At 39.0% G+C, this 6,000-nt stretch overlaps 1 pseudogene; it reads left to right on the top strand.

Annotated features, from left to right (window-relative positions):
* Positions 1 to 3,133: 3,133 nt before the first annotated feature.
* LOC121843948 overlaps positions 3,134 to 6,000 on the top strand; it is a 77,335-nt pseudogene continuing 74,468 nt past the window's right edge.

Here is a 6,000-nt window from a genome sequence, read left to right as displayed (position 1 = left end):
TTCGGGAGATTGAGCCAGAGAGCGACAGAGAGGGAGGCAGAAAGACAGACAGAGAGAGAGAGAGAGAGAGAGAGAGAGAGAGAGAGAGAGAGAGAGAGGGGCAGAAGCTGAGCTCTCTTGTCTTCTCCCCTCATTCTCCTGCCTGTGTTTCAGCACCCATCCCCCCCTCCACTCCTGTCTGCAGCTTGGTTACTGCTGCTCTGTGCCTTGGAGACACACCGAGGAAGAAGTGGTGTCTGCTGGGTCCTAGTGCTAGGGGTCGTTCTTCGAGTGGAGTTGAGTCTCTCTGTTGAGCGGGAGAGAGAATGAGAGTTTACAACTCGTAAAATGATTGATGTTATGTTTCATCTAGTTCTATTCAAATCATACATTAGTAAAGGGAGCTGGTTTTATTCCAGTTGTACATTAGTAGAGGGAGCTGGTTTTATTCCACTTGTACATTAGTAATGGGAGCTGGTTTTATTCCAGTTGTACATTAGTACTGATGCTTTAGTAATGGGAGCTGGTTGTATTCCAGTTGTACATTAGTAAAGGGAGCTGGTTTTATTCCACTTGTACATTGGTAAAGGGAGCTGGTTTTATTCCAGTTGTGCATTAGTAGTGGGAGCTGGTTTTATTCCAATTGTACATTAGTAATGGGAGCTGGTTTTATTCCACTTGTACATTAGTAAAGGGAGCTGGTTTTATTCCACTTGTACATTAGTAAAGGGAGTTGGTTTTATTCCACTTGTACATTAGTAAAGGGAGCTGGTTTTATTCCACTTGTACATTAGTAAAGGGAGCTGGTTTTATTCCACTTGTACATTAGTACTGATACTTTCGTAATGGGAGCTGGTTGTATTCCAGTTGTACATTAGTAAAGGGAGCTGGTTTTATTCCACTTGTACATTAGTAAAGGGAGCTGGTTTTATTCCAGTTGTGCATTAGTAGTGGGAGCTGGTTTTATTCCAGTTGTACATTAGTAATGGGAGCTGGTTTTATTCCACTTGTACATTAGTAATGGGAGCTCGTTTTATTCCACTTGTACATTAGTAGTGGGAGCTGGTTTTATTCCAGTTGTGCATTAGTAGTGGGAGCTGGTTTTATTCCAGTTGTACATTAGTAATGGAAGCTGGTTTTATTCCAGTTGTACATTAGTAAAGGGAGCTGGTTTTATTCCACTTGTACATTAGTAAAGGGAGCTGGTTTTATTCCACTTTTACATTCGTAAAGGGAGCTGGTTATATTCCACTTGCACATTAGTAAAGGGAGCTGGTTATATTCCACTTGTACATTAGTAAAGGAAGCTGGTTTTATTCCACTTGTACATTAGTAAAGGGAGCTGGTTTTATTCCAGTTGTACATTAGTAATGGGAGCTGGTTTTATTCCACTTGTACATTAATACTGATACTTTCGTAATGGGAGCTGGTTTTATTCCAGTTGTACATTAGTAAAGGCAGCTGGTTTTATTCCACTTGTACATTAGTAATGGGAGCTGGTTTTATTCCACTTGTACATTAGTAATGGGAGCTGTTTTTATTCCACTTGTACATTAGTAATGGGAGCTGGTTTTATTCCACTTGTACATTAGTAAAGGGAGCTGGTTTTATTCCACTTGTACATTAGTAAAGGGAGCTGGTTTTATTCCACTTGTACATTAGTACTGATACTTTCGTAATGGGAGCTGGTTTTATTCCAGTTGTACATTAGTACTGATACTTTAGTAATGGGAGCTGGTTTTATTCCAGTTGTACATTAGTAAAGGGAGCTGGTTTTATTCCAGTTGTGCATTAGTAGTGGTAGCTGGTTTTATTCCAGTTGAACATTAGTAATTGGAGCTGGTTTTATTCCACTTGTACATTAGTAATGGGAGCTGGTTTTATTCCACTTGTACATTAGTACTGATACTTTCGTAATGGGAGCTGGTTTTATTCCAGTTGTACATTAGTAAAGGGAGCTGGTTTTATTCCACTTGTACATTAGTAAAGGGAGCTGGTTTTATTCCAATTGTGCATTAGTAGTGGTAGCTGGTTTTATTCCAGTTGTACATTAGTAATGGGAGCTGGTTTTATTCCACTTGTACATTAGTAAAGGGAGCTGGTTTTATTCCACTTGTACATTAGTAATGGGAGCTGGTTATATTCCACTTGTACATTAGTAAAGGGAGCTGGTTTTATTCCACTTGTACATTAGTAAAGGGAGCTGGTTTTATTCCACTTGTACATTAGTAAAGGGAGCTGGTTTTATTCCACTTGTACATTAGTAAAGGGAGCTGGTTTTATTCCACTTGTACATTAGTAAAGGGAGCTGGTTTTATTCCACTTGTACATTAGTAAAGGGAGCTGGTTTTATTCCACTTGTACATTAGTAATGATACATTAGTAATGGGAGCTGGTTTTATTCCAGTGGTGTATTAGTAATGATACATTAGTAAAGGGAGCTGGTTTTATTCCACTTGTACATTAGTACTGATACTTTAGTAATGGGAGCTGGTTTTACTCCAGTTGTACATTAGTAATGGGAGCTGGTTTTATTCCAGTTGTACATTAGTAAAGGGAGTTGGTTTATTCCAGTGGTACATTAGTAATGGGAGCTGGTTTTATTCCAGTTGTACATTAGTAATGGGAGCTGGTTTTATTCCAGTGGTACATTAGTAATGGGAGCTGGTTTTATTCCAGTTGTACATTAGTAATGGGAGCTGGTTTTATTCCAGTGGTACATTAGTAAAGGGAGCTGGTTTTATTCCAGTTGTACATTAGTAATGGAAGCTGGTTTTATTCCAGTTGTACATTAGTAAAGGGAGCTGGTTTTATTCCACTTGTACATTAGTAATGATACATTAGTAATGGGAGCTGGTTTTATTCCAGTTGACCTATATGGACCAGACCTTAACCAATCATATCTCTCTGTAGATGTTAGTGAAAACCTACATGGACCAGACCTTAACCAATCATCTCTCTCTCTCTAGATGGTAGTGAAGAACCAGACCTTAACCAATCATCTCTCTCTGTAGATGGTGAAGAACCAGACCTTAACCAATCATCTCTCTCTGTAGATGGTGGTGAAGAACCAGACCTTAACCAATCATCTCTCTCTGTAGATGGTGGTGAAGACCTACATGGACCAGACCTTAACCAATCATCTCTCTCTCTGTAGATGGTGGTGAAGACCTACATGGACATGGACCAGGACAGCGAGGAGGAGAAGCAGCAGTATCTGAACCTGGCTCTCCATCTGGCCTCAGAGTTCTTCCTGAGGAACCCCAACAAGGACGTGCGGCTCCTGGTGGCCTGCTGCCTGGCTGACATCTTCAGGATCTACGCCCCTGAGGCCCCTTACACCTCACACGACAAACTGAAGGTAACTGGTCTAACCTTCATCTAATTTTCAACACAACCATAACCCCCACACGACAAACTGAAGGTAACTGGTCTAACCTTCATCTAACCTTCACATAACCCATACACCTCCCCGGTATGGGACATTACCCTTTATAAAACCATAACACATACTGGACCTTACCCCTTTATAAAACCATAACCCATACTGGACATTACCCCTTTATAAAACCATAACCCATACTGGACATTACCCCTTTATAAAACCATAACCCTTTATAAAACCATAACCCATACTGGACATTACCCTTTATAAAACCATAACCCATACTGGACATTACCCTTTATAAAACCATAACCCATACTGGACATTACCCCTTTATAAAACCATAACCCATACTGGACATTACCCTTTATAAAACCATAACCCATACTGGACATTACCCTTTATAAAACCATAACCCATACTGGACATTACCCGTTGTAAAACCATAACCCATACTGGACATTACCCCTTTATAAAACCATAACCCATACTGGACATTACCCCTTTATAAAACCATAACTCATACTGGACATTACCCCTTTATAAAACCATGACCCATACTGGACATTACCCTTTATAAAACCATAACCCATACTGGACATTACCCTTTATAAAACCATAACCCATACTGGACATTACCCCTTTATAAAACCATAACCCATACTGGACCTTACCCCTTTATAAAACCATAACCCATACTGGACATTACCCCTTTATAAAACCATAACCCATACTGGACATTACCCCTTTATAAAACCATAACCCTTTATAAAACCATAACCCATACTGGACATTACCCTTTATAAAACCATAACCCATACTGGACATTACCCTTTATAAAACCGTAACCCATACTGGACATTACCCCTTTATAAAACCATAACCCATACTGGACATTACCCTTTATAAAACCATAACCCATATTGGACATTACCCTTTATAAAACCCTAACCCATACTGGACATTACCCTTTGTAAAACCATAACCCATACTGGACATTACCCCTTTATAAAACCATAACCCATACTGGACATTACCCCTTTATAAAACCATAACTCATACTGGACATTACCCCTTTATAAAACCATAACCCATACTGGACATTACCCTTTATAAAACCATAACCCATACTGGACATGACCCTTTATAAAACCATAACCCATACTGGACATTACCCCTTTATAAAACCATAACTCATACTGGACCTTACCCCTTTATAAAACCATAACCCATACTGGACCTTACCCCTTTATAAAACCATAACCCATACTGGACATAACCCTTTATAAAACCATAACCCATACTGGACATTACCCTTTATAAAACCATAACCCATACTGGACATTACTCTTTATAAAACCATAACCCATAGTGGGCATTACCCTTTATAAAACCATAACCCTTTATCAAACCATAACACATACCCTACCTTACCCCTTTATAAAACCATAACCCATACTGGACCTTACCCTTTATAAAACCATAACCCATACTGGACCTTGCCCCTTTATAAAACCATAACCCATACTGGACATTACCCTTTATAAAACCATAACCCATACTGGACATTACCCTTTATAAAACCATAACACATACTGGGCATTACCCTTTATAAAACCATAACCCATTTGTGGGCATTACCCTTTATAAAACCATAACCCATACTGGACATTACCCTTTATAAAACCATAACCCATACTGGACATTGCCCTTTATAAAACCATAACCCATACTGGACATTACCCTTTATAAAACCATAACCCATACTGGACATTACCCCTTTATACAACCATAACCCATACTGGACATTACCCCTTTATAAAACCATAACCCATACTGGACATTACCCCGTTATAAAACCATAACCCATACTGGACATAACCCTTTATAAAACCATAACCCATACTGGACATTACCCCTTTATAAAACCATAACCCTTTATAAAACCATAACCCATACTGAACATTGCCCCTTTATAAAACCATAACCCATACTGGACATTACCCCTTTATAAAACCATAACCCATACTGGACATTACCCTTTATAAAACCATAACCCATACTGGACATTACCCCTTTATAAAACCATAACCCATACTGGACATTACCCCTTTATAAAACCATAACCCATACTGGACATTACCCTTTATAAAACCATAACCCTTTATAAAACCATAACCCATACTGGACATTACCCTTTATAAAACCATAACCCATACTAGACATGACCCTTTATAAAACCATAACTCATACTGGACATTACCCCTTTATAAAACCATAACTCATACTGGACATTACCCCTTTATAAAACCATGACCCATACTGGACATTACCCTTTATAAAACCATGACCCATACTGGACATGACCCTTTATAAAACCATGACCCATACTGGACATTACCCCTTTATAAAACCATAACCCATACTGGACCTTACCCCTTTATAAAACCATAACCCATACTGGACCTTACCCCTTTATAAAACCATAACCCATACTGGACCTTACCCTTTATAAAACCATAACCCACACTGGACATTACCCTTTATAAAACCATAACCCATAGTGGGCATTACCCTTTATAAAACCATAACCCATACTGGACCTTGCCCCTTTATAAAACCATAACCCATACTGG

This window comes from Oncorhynchus tshawytscha, unplaced genomic scaffold (assembly GCF_018296145.1).
Source record: "Oncorhynchus tshawytscha isolate Ot180627B unplaced genomic scaffold, Otsh_v2.0 Un_contig_3726_pilon_pilon, whole genome shotgun sequence".
Lineage (NCBI taxonomy): Eukaryota > Metazoa > Chordata > Actinopteri > Salmoniformes > Salmonidae > Oncorhynchus > Oncorhynchus tshawytscha.
This window is presented reverse-complemented; position numbering and strand designations above follow the sequence as displayed.